Here is a 15,951-nt window from a genome sequence, read left to right as displayed (position 1 = left end):
TGTGTGTGTGTGTCCTCTGGGGGCCTGCCCCCAGCCACACCACAGAGGCTTGGAGCAGGCGCCCCTCTGTGTTGATCTCTCAGGCTCCTGGCCTTGCCTGCATGTTGTTCTCTCCCTTGAGCTGTGGCCAGGGTGGGGTGCTGCCTGCGGGCCATGCTTGCCTGCTCACGGATCACTGCAGCTACCCGGGAGCAGTCCCTGCTGGGTGCTGCCTGCTGGGGGGTGCCTGAGGGCCACACTTGCCTGCTTACAGATTGCCATGGCGACCTGCGAGCAGGACCTGCTGGGGGCTGCCTGCGGGCTGCACTTTCCTGCTTGCGGATCCCCACAGCACCCCCCGAGCAGGCCCTGCTGGGGGCTGCCTGCAGGCCGCGCTTGCCTGCTCGAGTGCCAGGTGACCTGCCTGCAGGTCGCAGAGGCAATGCCTGCTGAGCTCACGTTGCCAGGGTGACGCCGCCAGCGTCCTGCCCCACCACTATGGGCGCCGCCATCTTTTGTCACAGAGTGATGGTTAATTTGCATATTACTCTTTTATTAGATAGGATAAGCTAGATAGTAATTCTGTAATTCAGCATTTACTCTCCCATTTCTGAAATGGCCTCAATATCATTTTTAAAAAGACTTTTAATTGATTTTTTTTGTAGAGATTAAGAGGGAGAGAGAGAAAGAAACATGGACGTGAGAGCAAAGCATCAAGCAGCTGGCTCCTGCACTCTCCCTACCAAGGATAGAGCCTGCAATCCCAGCATGTGCCCTGACAGGAATCAAATGGGCAACCTTTCAGTGCACTGGATGATGCCCAGCCAACTGAACCACATCAGCCAGGGCCACAACATCATTTTAATGCGAATAACAATATATCAGTTTTTAAAAAGAAATAAAACTATCCTTTATTTTGTATAGTCCAATCTTTTACCCTATATCAGCTTCTATATGCTCCAAGCAATATCTCAATCAGTAGAGGAAGAAAAAAATACAGCAATTCACATTTTTCACTAGCTCATTTTTTTAGTTCTACTCTTGTCTTAAGGAAGCAACTGCAAGATTCATAAATCCCAGTTGAAGTTTCTCGGATTCTGCATTTTTATTGAAGTCTTTTCTGGACCAGTCTAGAATTATGTGAGCATGTACATGAGCGCGTGCACACACACACACACACACACACACACACACACACACACACACACGTTTAGGTCCTTCCTAAGGCAGGCTAGATTGCTTTGCTCTTTAGTTATTCAAGCTCCACTCCAGTTCAGAATAGCTTCCGCAAAGAGGAAGACTTGCAAGTTTTCACTTCATTTCCCTCTATATAGGATATGTTTATAAAGATCTATTCTTCTAAGTCTTTGCCAGCAAACTGAGAAAAAAGGTACATTTGGGTACTTTTCCCAAATTCCAATCATATTCAAATTATACAGTTTTTAATAGGAAAAAACTTAATAAAATTGGTATAAAATAGACTATAACATTTCAAAATGCCAGTTCCTCTCTAAGCATCATCTATTAGAATCCTTTTCCTAAAACATGTAGTAATTTTTGACCAAAATTGACCATGTATTTGTTCTAAAAGAGCTTTTGGAAGAGTGCAAACTGCTGATAAGGCCAATAAAGCTGAGCTTTTAAACTTTTTGCATTTCAATTGCATAATCAAAGCCTGATGATAGCACATCACACACTCTGAGAATGCCATGGGCATTGCACAGAAAATGAAAATTAGTTCTAAAAGCCTTTTCATTCTCTGCGGCATAGGATGCTCCTCTCCTGGCTGTATATGAAAGAGGATCAGACACAAAATGGAAAAAACTATTGTGACTGTCAGTGAAAGCAAAACCCAGAGAAAACTGAGAGCATTGAGGGTTGAAATAGAAGAGCGAGCAGCTGTAATTAGCTCCAGTGCTCTGTTAGAATAAAGAAACAAAACCACTTTAAAAAATATAAACAGGCAGAATGTCAGTTGAGATAGTGACTACTGCAATAACAAACCTTAGTAAATAGTGAGCAAAATGAAAGTAAATAAAGCTTGTGGATAAAAGTCTGACATCAATTCCATTGGCTACCTATTTCATAAATTATCTTCTGTAATAAAAGTCATTGTGGTGTATTACTTTTTAGTTAGGACAACATTTAATACCAAAGGTGGTTTTAAATAAAGGAAGAGTGTCATTACATACCTTCCACTAAACAGTATATAAGGCAATTTTAATTACCTTCTGTGTTTACAGATATTTTCATTTTAAGAAAATAGTGCAGCTCTAGCTGGTTTGGCTCAGTGGATAGAGTGTCGGCCTGCGGACTGAAGGTTCCTGGGTTTGATTCCAGTCAATGGCACATGCCTGGGTTGTGGGCTCCATCCCCATTAGGGGGCATCAGGAGGCAGTCATCAGTGATTCTCTCTCATCATTGATGTTTCTATCTCTCTCTCTTCCTCTCCCTTCCTCTTTGAAATCAATAATATATATATATTTTTCTTTCGCATATATATAAATGTATATTTATATATATGCGAAAGAAAATAGTGCAAAGCTAATCAAGATAGTGAAAGGGCCTTCTCCCCAATGCCTAGCTTTGATTGTTCTTGAACTGTGATGCTTAATTAAACAATCTGAACTTGTCAAAGTATTAAATTAAATCAAAGCCTGCTTAGGAATTTCTTATTTGTGCATGCTAAAGTCTATAACTCTCCCAACATGGACCCATATATCATTACAAAAGGTTTCATATTTGTTAATTTCATTGACTTTAGTTGAGAATATGATCAAGCCATGTCAGTAGGAGGCAAGTGCATTATTCTGTTAACTTGGCCCTTAATATATTTAAGGCAACTAGTAATTTAAAATGAAATAACTTGCTCTTCTTCCAGATCTGTTTAAGACAGACAGAGGCAAAAAAGGTATTTGGGTACTGCCAATATATTCTGCAATTTTATTTTGCTACTCACTTCACAACATCTACAAAGCTGTTAAATTTTTGCAGAAAGGCTATTCTCACGTATAAATGAAAGAACAGAGTCCTATACATTCTGAGGACTGTTCTCTGTAAGAAAGGGAAAAACTAAGGAGTTATCCTCTCCGATGCCACTTTGCAATTTTTTAATTGATGAAACAAGCCTGTGGTCATGCTTGTTTCTGACTCCAGGGTGGAGCCTTGAGAGATGACTGAAGAAAAGCATCTCCTTTTAAGTTGGGGACTATAAATTCCATAGCTCTCTCCATCCTTTCCTATTTTTATTCTTATTCATAACTACCTACTACATATTTGTTTATTGACAGTTTCCCCATTAGAATGTAAGAAGCATGAGAGAAGGAATTCTTATTCACAACCATATCCCCAATACCTAAAACTCATTGGCAGTTCTTCACAAATATCTTGTGAATGACTGATGGAGAAAAAACAAAATTGATACCTTGTCATGCCTGAATTCTTCAATTTCTGAAAACTGCACTCTTAGAATCCCACAGGTGCCTCACTACTATACATTAGAATGCTTGACTACCAGTCCTTACTTTTGTCCATCTCTCTGTTGTACCTCATATAACTACCAACTTTTCCTTTTAACATTTTATTGAATTCAGTTATACTCCATCTCCTGTCATCCTTTTAATTATCTGAAAACTCATTTCCTTGCCCTTTACTGGATTATTTATAGAATTAATTGGGAGAAAGCACTAAGCATATAGCCTTTGCTATATGACTCTTCTCATCCTGTATAAACTCGGTAAGAAGCCTGCTCACACTCTTGGCTTCGATCTTCATAGATATACTGATGACTACAAATATTTTCCTTCAGCAATGACTTAGCTCCCAAATTGCTTCCCTGATAAGAAACAATGTGGTGGGAATTTCCATTTGTATTGCCCTTTCCAGTTGTCTCTCCCGATCTGTGTATTTTATTCATGGAGTCATTACTTTTCTTGGAATTGTTTCTAAGATCTACAATAATCACTTTTCAAGTTTTATTCATTTTTTATACAAACAGATTTAAGAATCCCCTGTCCTCGTTTCCCTTATCTTAAGATGTGGTGATGAGGCACTAAACAGCATCTTTATGGCCTTCTTGCTTCACTGCTCCCCTCTCAATGTTTCTAGAACCATCAGAGCACTGTTTCAATCATACAACTCCCCTGCAGATTATAAAAGAAGACTCATTGATTGGGTAATAGACACAGTAAATTGTTTCCTGAAATGCTCTCCTGCTCTCGTCTTCTAAAATTGGTGTATTTTTGTTTCTATTCAGAGAAATGGAGAACTAGTGTTACTTCTGGATCTACATTGCTGTCTCAGGATCCAATGCCCATTCTAAACAAGGTTCCAACTTCCCTTCACAGTTGTCTCACACCTGTCTTCCATGAATTGTCATCAGTAGCCTATGTTTTCCTCTTTGCATGTTTACTAATACACCTCTGTGGAAAAATTCCCAGTAATTTACATTCATTTAAATCTTACTCATTCTTCAAGAGACAGTTCAGATATAATTGCCTTCATGACCCCCATTTAAAACAAAAGGAAAACCTGATTAACAGAGCTGGAAGTATTCTATTTTTTAGTGCCTCAGCATGATTTTATTACTTAATGATGGTCATTAATTTACTACAGATGCTCTTTGATGTAAGATGGGGTTACATCCTGATAAATACATCGTAAATAGAAAATATAGTAAGTCAAAGATGCATTTAATACACCTAACCTACTGAACATCATAGCTTAGCCTAAACGAGTGATGGCGAACCTTTTGAGCTCAGGGTGTCAGCATTTTGAAAAACCCTAACTTAACTCTGGTGTCGTGTCACTATAGAAATTTTTTGATATTTGCAACCATAGTAAAACAAAGACTTGTATTTTTGATATTTATTTTATATATTTAAATGCCATTTAACAAAGAAAAATCAACCAAAAAAATGAGTTCACGTGTCACCTCTGACATGTGTGTCATAGGTTCACCATCACTGGGCCCTAAACTAAACTCAGAACACATACATTAACAGTTGGGCAGTTATCTTGAATTTACTCAAGAGTAATTGCTTTCCTCTTCTCACCAGAAGCAGGAGACACAGATTGGCATTTTGTAGATGTGATGAGATGTGAAAAGACAAAACACAATATCTAAAAAATGCTGGCAACACAATAACTATGGAGTATTCGTTGTTGACCCTAATAATGGTATTGCTGACTGGGAGCTGCAGCTCGCTGCCACTGTCCAGCATCCTGACAGAGTATGACCTCACATTGTTTGTCCAGGAAATGATGAAAATTCAAAATTTGAAATATGGCGTCAGCTGAATGCATATTGCTTTCACACCATTGTAAAGTTGAAAAATTGTAAGTTGAACCATTGTAAGATAGGGGAACATCTGTACTTAGAACATGATCCATCTTTTCCTGAGTGTCTGTTTTCTGTCTTCTACTAAACCATCATTCCTTAAAAGCAGATCCTGTGCATTCCTTATCTGTTCATTTTCCTCAGTGCCTCACACATAGTGGGTATGTGCTCAATTCATACAGACTATTATTATTAAGTTGAAAGAAAAGGCCTATAATTATCATGTTTAATTCAATGGTGAAGCATAAATTGAGTCATTCATTTAGTATGTAGGCATTAAACATGAATTGTATACATTTACATAGGAAACCAAGACTCTAACCTCTATGATATCCAGTCCAGAGGGGGAAAAATTACATAACCTTATTCTTTTGACATATACAGCAATGTATGATTTCTACTCCAGTTCTCTGCTCTTTGACAATTTTTAAAAGTCAGATTTCTGAGCAGTTGCTTAAGAAGTTATGTTTAGGGCTTTTAGTTTGTAAGATTCCCAATGAAACTGAACTATTTACTCACTTCTAGGATTTCTAAAATTATTTATATACTTAATTTTTTTCCTAAATTTATTTCTTTTTAAATTTCCTGGTATAATTTAGTGACATGTACATGGTATACAAGAAATATCATTCCCTATAAATCATCTGTGCTGAGCCAATTTTCCTAGCATCCAGAAGCAATGCAGGTGATCTATGAAGGTGATGGCTTCAAGGCTTACCTTAACCCCAAGCAAAAACTTAAATAATGATTCAAGTAGCAAAATTGGATTTCATTTATCTTTTCAAGCCGTCAAGGCTAAATTTTCAACATATTTAGTGCAGTCAAATTTTCTGCCATTAGCATTAGGAATCTAAAAGCTCTAGTTTCCTTCAGATAAACTTGCTGTACACTTTCATCAAAATCTATACTAATAAAAGAGTAATATGCTAATTAGACCAGGTTGAGCGGACGTATACTGGACATTCCACTTCCTCCCTCACAAAGCCACAGTGGCAGGGGCTGAGGCAGAGATGGTTAGGGGCCATCAGGCCAGCAGGGGAGCAAGCAGTTAGGGGGCTACCAGGCCAGCATCGGGGAGCAAGCAGCTAGGGGCATGATGGGCCATCAGGCCAGCAGGGGAGCAAGCAGTTAGGGGCATGACCAGGCTGGCATGGGGAAGCAAGCAGTTAGGGGCGCTATAAGGCCAGCACAAGGGAGCAAGCAGTTAGGGACACAATCAAGCTGGGGTGGGGGAGCAAGCAGTTAGGGGCGCGATCAGGCCATCAGGGGAGTGGTTAGGGGGCAATCAGGCAGTTAGGCAGAGGAGGTTAGAGGTGATCAGGCAGTCAGGCAGAGGCAGTTAGGGGAGATCAGGCAGGCAGGCAGAGGTGGTTAGGGGTGATCAGGCAGTCAGGCAGAGGCAGTTATGGGTGATAAGGCAGGCAGGCAGAGGCGGTTAGGGGCAACCAGGCAGGCAGTCAGAGGTGGTTAGGGGCAATCAGGCAGGCAGGCAGGCAGGCAAGCAGTTATGAGCCAGCAGTCCCGGTTTGTGAGAGGGATGTCCAACTGCCCGCAGGGATTGGGCCTAAACCGGCAGTCGGGCATCCGCAGAGGGGTCTCAGATTGGAGAGGGTGCAGGCCAGGCTGAGGGACACACACTACCCCTCTCCCCCATGCACGAATTTTGTGCACTGGGTCTCTAGTATTACCTATAAAGAAGGACAGATTATAGAATTTTATCTACATGTAAGTCTGAGCAAGTCTCTACCACAAGATATTAGATTATTGATTTGGGGGAGCTAGGTTCAGATACTTTATAAGGCTTTAGTGCATATAATATACTAAAAATTACAAAAATTCTTAATATCTTATATAATAAAGAGGGAATATGCAAATTGACCATCACTCTGCCACAAAGATGGTGGCACCCACAGCAGAGGCGGGGTTTCCGTAACACAAGATGGCTGCACCCACAGCGGAGGCTAAGTTCCCATAATGAGCCTTAATGAGCAACCAGCAGGGACGTGAGGCTGCACCCCCCAAACCCCTGTGGGGCTTGACAGGGGACTTCAGGCCATGACCCTGGGCCAGGGGACCTCAGGCCATGCCCCCCACCCAGCAGGGCTTGACAGGGGACCTCAGGCCATGCCCCCCACCCTGCAGGGCTTGACAAGGGTGGAACTGGCCAGGTCTGGATCTATCTCAATTAGGGGGTCGGCCAGGTCTGGGCCTCACACAATTTTGAGGTGCATGTGGTGGGCGGGGACTTGACTCTGGGTCCCGTGCCGTGCCCCAGACTCTGACAGGAGGAAGATTTTTATATACATTTTACTAATTTTCTTTCATCTCTGACACTTCTATTATAGAGAAAGGGCAAATAGCAATATTAAAATATTTCCTCTAATTAATCCCCTTTTAATGTGCACGAATTTCGTGCACTGGGCCACTAGTGGTATTATACGAACACATTATTCTCCAAAAATAATATACAAAGTTGTACTAATATTCTAAATTGCATGTGAAAATTAAACATTTGACAAAAACTCAAGTATTTTTGATTCTATACACATTAATTAGCATTTAATTAGTTCTGTGAATCTGTATAAACTTAGTCATACAAGCTAAAAAATAAATGAAGCAAAGAATAAACAGAAACAGTACTAACAGATACATCTACATACTGATTAGAAATTTTAACATATGTCTCTTAAGCTGATAGGACAAACACAAAAATACCCAGAAACATATAGAATTGAACAACACAATTAGAAATCAATAATAAATTGATAATTTTTTTAATTTGAAAATTAAATAATATCCTTCTAAATAACCAAAATGGAAATTAGAAATGTAAACTTTAGTAGTAATGAAAATGCAACCCATTAAAACATTTGGAATACAGATAAGGTATTTTTTAAAACGAAATTTCAATAATACTCAAGCTGGAAATCAATGACATAAGCATTTCAAGAAGCTAGAGAAAGAATAGTAAATTAAAAATAAGATAAAATAAAAGGAAAAAAATAATAATAGCAAATATCAGTGGAATAGAAAAAAAATATAATAGAGAAATTCCACAAATTTGAAAGTTGTTTTTTAAAATGACTAATACAGTTAATAAACTCCTACAAATATTAATCAAGAAAAATTTCTATCAACAACAGAAATAAAAAGAGAATACACTACAAATTCTATAAACATTAAAAGGTAATGAAAGTATATTATAAACAAATTCATGCCAATAAATTTGAAAAATTATATAAAATATAAAATTTTTTGAAAACACAAATTTAAATTTAAAAACTGACACTAGAACTAACATAAAATAGTAGTTAATATATTAGAAATGCATTTGTAATTTAAAATCTTCCTATGAAAATTTCCTTCCAAAGAGAAATCAATTGTTTTATAAAAACAACTCAGCCCTAAGAACAAAACATGATATGGCTTTTATAAGAAAGGAAAATTACTTGCCAAACTTCCCATGATTGTAGAAGCAAAAATCCTATCTGACGCTATACTAAACTGAATCCATCAGAATGGAGAGTATTGCTGCTGCAAGACCCAATAGAGTTTATTGGTGGTGGGCACACAGTGCAATATACAGATCTTGTGACATAGAAACCCACACCTGAAGCCTACATATTAGATTGAACAATAAATTTAATTTTTTAAAAAAGAAATGATTTGGTTTAATATTTGAAAATCAATCACTGTCACTCACTATATTACTATGGAGAAAAATAATGCCATCACAAAACATTCAGAAAAATTATTTGATAACATTCTAAATTAATTCATGAAAATGTTTTGTTTTACTTTGTTTCACAATAAAGTAATAGAATGGAACTTATAACTCTGATAATGGGTAACCCCTGCCTCTCAAAAAAGCAATAATAATTGCCATAGCCATAGCAGTCATTGCAATCCTTGAATTATTACTTAATATCTATAACTTTTAAAAGATATTATGATGAAAATGTTCAGTAGAAGATATTTAGCCTTAACTACTTTGCTAAATAATTTATATTGAAATGTATAAAGCATCTACAAATAGAGCAAGGATGATTTTTTTTCCCCCAGAAGCAAAGGTAAATAACATCTTAAAAAAGAAATTTTCATAATAGTCCTTTTTCAAAACATTTGTATAAAAGTCCAAAAAATCTTTAAGATATTTACTTTAGAAAATGAGATTTTGAACACTTTAAATAACTCTTCAAATAATTTTACTCTTCAAGTAATCTGCTATTTCTCTACATTTCTGAACATTTAGTGATTAAAAGTTAAACATCATACTTTTGGGATATTTCCCCTTTTTATCATCTTACAGTGTTTCAATTATTGGCAAATATTTCTATTTCTTTGAAAGTTCACCTAAGTTATACTAACAGACTACTTTAAGAATTTATTCATCACTGTAATGTTTAGTACAAAGTATTTAGATACTTCTAATTTCCTATCCATTAATTTTTTGAGTTTTATTTAAATAAGATATATCGACACAATAAAATAATAGAAGTTAAAAAACATATTACATAAAGAAAATAAATCAATAAATTTTCTAATTTAATAATTTATGAAATAGGGAATTTGCTATTGTCACATGAGGTAAAACTTCATTTTTAATAAATTTTAAGAATGAAATACCTATTTAGAAATCATTTTCCTAATTTTCTCAAACCCCATAAGAGATAGTAATCAACTAATGCTTATCAAATAAAGTTCAATTAATCGCTAATAAATATCATAAAAATCTCAGATCAAAGAAGACATCATGTAAATCTTATAGTTACCAATGTGAAATCAAGCAATATTTAGACATCAGAAATATATCTTGATCCACAAGAATCTTCTGTGTTTCACAGGCAGAAAGAAATGGGGTGAATGTGTTAATTTTCATACTTATTGATTCCCAAGATGTGACTGCAAATAATTGAAAATTCAATGAGGACAAAGAAACATAACAGTGGAACACTAATTAAATTAGGCATCATGTAGTTGTAATCCTCCTCGTGCCATAAAACTAATACTTTTTCATTTTTGTTATTTTTTTTAAAAAGCTTGCATGCTAAAAGCTTGAATGCTATCTTGGAAGATTTCCAAATAAAATGAGGATTTGCTTTATACAATCTTATCTGTAGTCAAATGTGTTAGAACATAGTTCTAACAGTTTTATAAAAACTTTAAAATGTTTTTCACCTATCAGGAACCTGTTTTATCCTACATTGTATCGTTCAATGTCTTACGACTTTCAGGACCTCCTATAGAAAGTGTATGCATCTTGGCCTCAGTGACGTTGGGTTTGGCTTATCCAAATTGTCCCAATATTATTTACTCATTGATTATCTCTTTCAACTGTTTGAAAGCATTGTTTATCTTATAGTCTTACACTAAACTATTTAATAAATTAATAATTAACTAATTCTATAATTAAATAAATATATGTTGAGAAAAATGATTAAATGAGTGAATTATATATTAAATTCTTGAATATGCTGTGTTTGCTACTAGATATTTCAGAGAGAAAGAAAAGAGAGAGAGAGAGAGAGAGAGAGAGAGAGAGAGAGACTAAATATATACTATATATGAATCAAAAATGATTAAATAAATCTTCCTGCTCTCAGGGAGATAATAATTTAGTTACTCATTATAAATAATACTCAGATAATATTACAAAATTATAAACATTGTTTAGTTTAACCTATGGCCATTTACTTATGAATAAACAAATAAATATAGTTACTGACTTGTTAATCTGTGTTTGCCTTCTTAGAAAACCTGTACACACCTTGGATATTTATCATTAGCTGTTTTTAAAATAAAACAATGATCCTCCTTTGAATATACTATAATACAAATGGCAAGAAAAAGACATAGACTATCTGAGGTGAACATATAAAGATACAACGTGTGTCTTCACTAAAGAACAAAGTGTGGGGTCAAGTACTGATCTCAGAGAGTGTAATCCTTACCAGGTCTCCAAGTAAAATCTGCACAGAAACTAGAGAGGAAATCAATATTTCACCACTGAGTATTTTTAGAGTTTAAAATTATAGGACACAAAGGCTCTGACAGAGAGCAAGTGAGTGGTGCACAGTGTGTATGTGTCTGAAATGCCTAAAAATGTTTCACTTGACAGAGCCCTAGAAGAGGTTATCCCATGTAGCCAGCCTTGATAACTGTTTTTAACTTGTCTTTCCTTAGATTTATACACAGAGACAAAATGTTTTGTCCTGTGTAGGCAATGTCTACTAAAAATTATGAGTTTGCATGGTTCAACTTCTTAAAAATATATTTTTAATCTCGTACAATGTCTGTTACTTATAAAATAATCAGAAAAATGCAAATTGATTCAAAGAGGTCATCCATTATTCAAATAAACAGAAATAATCACAGGTAATATAATGGGTTCCTCAATGCATTCAAGTGTGTTACTTCACAAAATAGAGTTTCAACCGGCTTTGTGATTAATGTAATTATGGTAATTTTTGAAATTTATTTTATTATATTCTTTGCTTCTGATCAAGATGGAATTCTGAGAGTAAAGATCCCAATATTTAAGGTCAAGTCATCATCAGGGAAGTTAAAATAATTTATTTTTCCATCTGCACCAGGAATTACCATTATGTTATTAATTTATATGTTTTTACTACTTTAGCTAAATATGTGTATTTTGCTAGTCATTCTTATTCATGCTTTTGTGAACTGTCTTTAACTCTAGTGATAGATTATACTCTTGCTCCCAAATATTTGCTCCACTTCTCTGTATGTGAATTGTACAGCTCTACCTAATGCTATGTGATTTTTCAGGGCCTCCTGAAAAAAAGTATATACATTTCTGCCTCACTGATGTTGAGATTGGTTTATCTACTGAGTATTGTATATATGTTTGACGTTTTATATATAACTAGAGGCTCAGCGCACAAAATTCTTGCATGGGGATTGGGATGTGTGTCCCTCAGCCAAGCCTGCACCCTCTCCAATCTGGGACCCCTCAAGGGATGTCCAATTGCCTGATTAGGCTCAATCCCACCTCACAATACAGCCCTCTCACAATCCAGGACTGCTGGCTCCCAACCGCTCGCCTGCCTGCCTGATTGCCCCTAACTGCTTCTGCCTGCTGGCCTGATCACACCCTAACCACTCCCCTGTGGCCCGATTGCCCCTAACTGCCCTCCCCTGACAGTCTGGTCACCCCTAACTGCCCTCTCCTGCTGGCCTGGCTCCCCAACTGCCCTCCCCTGTAGGCTTGGTCCTCCCCAACGGCCCTCCCCTGCAGGCCTGATCCTCCCCAACTGTCCTCCCCTGCAGGCCTGGTGGCCCCAACTGCCCTCCCTTGCAGGCCTGGTCCCTCCTAATTGCCTTCCCCTGAAGGCCTGGTCCCTCCCAACTGCCTTCCCCTGCAGGCCATCTTTTATCCACATGGGGGAGGCCATCTTGTGTGTTGCAGTGATGGTCATTTTGCATATTACCTCTTTATTATATAGTTTTATGTTGGACATCTTAAAAAACTTTTTGGCTAGAGAAAGGCTGCCCTTCCTGAGGCTAATTTTTGTGGGGGAGCCAATGCGGGGGAGGGTGGAAGGTTTAAATAATAAATATTAATTTCTCACAGTTCTAGAGGCTGAAAAGTTGAAGATCAAGGCATTAGCATATCCCATGTTTGGTGAAAGCCTGCTTCCTGGTTAGCAGACCACAGCTATTTTGTCTTTGTAGCCTCACATGGTAGAGAGCAGAAAGAGAGGAAGTAAGGTCTCTCATGTTTCTTTTTATATAGGCATTAATACCATTACTGAGGGCTCCACATTCATGATTACCTCCTAAAAATCCCACCTCCAAATAACATCACATTGATGAATAGGACATACATATGAATTAGGGGAGAGGGTACAAAAATTCAGTCTCAATGCACTCTCTCAGTTTCACTTTTCTCCTAGTAAATATGTACCACATTTAACACCTTTTTCCTGCTAAAAACAGAAGACTCCTTGATTCTCTCCTTTCATTAGACTCAATCAATAAAGATGCAAGTACTGTCAGCTCTATCTTCAAAATACTAGTATGTTGGCCAATTCTGAGACATGACAAAGGGCCCAGCAGGGAGCATGCCTTTGATATACACACTAACCTATCATACCTACTGGCCTGTGCACACTCTATGCACAAAGAATCTTAGAATTTAAATATAAAAACTGAAAGGAAAATTATCCAGCTCTCCTCTTTTTTACCACAATACACATTAAACGTAATGAAAATGAGTCTTTTATTTTAAAAAAGAAAATCATTTAAGAAATAAAAATGTCTTAAGAAAATAATTAAAATTGGAATCTAAATTTCAATAAATGTCTTATCTGGTTAATTCAATGTCATCCGTTGAACAATGTGAGTATATCAAACTCATCCCAATTGTCAAGAGTTTCAAATATTCTTGTCTTATGTCAGAGGATGAAAATTAAAGAACTTAGAAATATGTATTATGTGTAAGACTCTACTCCAGAGTCTGACCTCAATACACATGGTAAGATTATGATATGAGTATAATAAACATGAAGAAATAGAAACATCCCCAACTCATTCCCATAGGCTTCTCTGTGAATTGTAAGAAATTTCTTAACTACCATGAGCCACATGGCTACTCATAAAGCACCTTAGTTATACAATTAAAGATCCAACTAATTAGTTTTATACTGGCTTATCTGCCTTCTTTAGAAATGAACATTGTGCTTTGTTGGTCTCATGCCTGATCTCCATAGTTCTGAGCAATAACTTGGTATTCCAGGAAAATTCTACTCTAGACTTTGCTTGGAAGAAGCAGTACCCCTGCATGGAGCTGAAAATAAAATAGTAATTGTTTGTCTTAGGTTTTACCAAGTGTGTAAGGAGAGACATGGTAAGAATGAACTTGAAATGGCAGATTCAAATTAATCACGTGAAGACCTCAAACCTCTTTGCATCCCATGTCTATGGATGATGAGAGAATGGTGGGCAAGATGCCTGCACTCTCTGAACTTGACTCTTGCTTTCCATGTAAAAGCCCACCTGAGAGGCTTCCTGTGAGTGACCACTTGGTAAAGCAAATCACAATGTGTCTATGTGTATAGAGCTTGGATCCCTGAAAGCTTTGGGAAATGCGACTACCCACAAGGCTAAGCAAATGTTTAGGTCCATATTTCAAGTCACATTCGTTCTGGGTTATGAGAAAGGGTGATGAAGAAGTTTATCATCATTTTCTCTCTTCTTGATGCCTGATACCTAGATGTTTATCCCACATTCTAAGTTGATTGAAAATATGATCACTTTATTGCACAGTATTGGATATTATGGAGTGACTAATTCACATGTCTTGGAAATTTCCAGCAGTTCCCTTTGGTTTTTTTTGTTTGTTTGTTTTGGCTGAAAATACCAAATAAAATTCATGTAGACCTATATTTTTCTGTCTTAGCTTTGTGAGAGCAAATTTTCCTTGAAATAAATCAAAGGATTATGATCTAGGAACAAAAAAGAAATGAAAAGAGGGGAAGGTATACAGCAATTATCATTCCCTAGTTTTCCCAACTGCTATGGTCACAGCAGTTAGCAAACTACTACAAAGGAAGGAAAAGTGTGACATAGGCAAGTATAGTTTCTTCCTTTCTTTCGAGAGAAAATGACAGGCATATTGACCTCAGCTCACCTGCTAGTGCATCTCAGGGTACTGAAGGTCTAAATATCATGAATCAACACTAGCTCTTCATTTCTCTGAATAGAAATAAAAACACACCAATTTTAGATGATGAGAGGAAAGTATTACAGGAAACAATCTACTGTGTCTATTACCTTTAAAAAAAAAAAGCCTGAATCTGCCTCAGAAATAAAGCTGTTGAAGTAGATAGCTCTCTCTCTCTTCATTTTTAAAAGATAGATGTAATGAGAATTTTCTCATTCTTTTATCTCTAACATCATATTCCAATATAGGATTTGCTATTCTGACTCATGGTAAGTTAGTGATTTCTTTCTTTTTATGTAGTCCATCTTATTTGCCACATTAATGTTCTTCATATTAATAAAAGGAAGTGAATATAATATATCCTTTCTTGTCAGTAATGAGTTATAACCTCATATATTGAAGTATGAAATACACAAAGTAAATTGTCCTATAATAGTAATTTGACAGAATTGATTTTGTTATTCTTCCTTTCCTGAGTTAATGACTATAAAGTGCTCTTCTGCAATAATGACTATTTCTCGTAAATCTTAGATATAAGAGGTATTCAATAATGTTTTTAAATGAATTCATAGATCTGTATGACAGTCATACTCCAACATGAATAATATTTCCATAAAAGTGTATTTTAGACAATATTATGGGATGACGATAATGAGCAGATATTATTTGTAGTTCAGGGAATCTTTAGTGGATATTGATGAAGAATATTGTGAGCATATTAAAATTTCTTCAGAATATGCAATTTGTAGTAATCCTACTAAAAACATTAATGATCAAAACTCTATGTATTGGAGGATGCTGGCTGATTAGAAACCATTTTCTCCTTTTATGAGCCCGAGTTGGTGTCATTATTTAGGTTCCATTGAGATTTGGCCACGTGACTGACTTCTATTCAATAGAATGAGAGTGAAAATGATGTGTGCTACCTCCCTGCCTGGCCATACACACT

This window comes from Myotis brandtii, unplaced genomic scaffold (assembly GCF_000412655.1).
Source record: "Myotis brandtii unplaced genomic scaffold, ASM41265v1 scaffold71, whole genome shotgun sequence".
In the NCBI taxonomy this organism is placed as follows: Eukaryota; Metazoa; Chordata; class Mammalia; order Chiroptera; family Vespertilionidae; genus Myotis; species Myotis brandtii.
Note: the sequence above shows the minus strand (reverse complement) of the source record.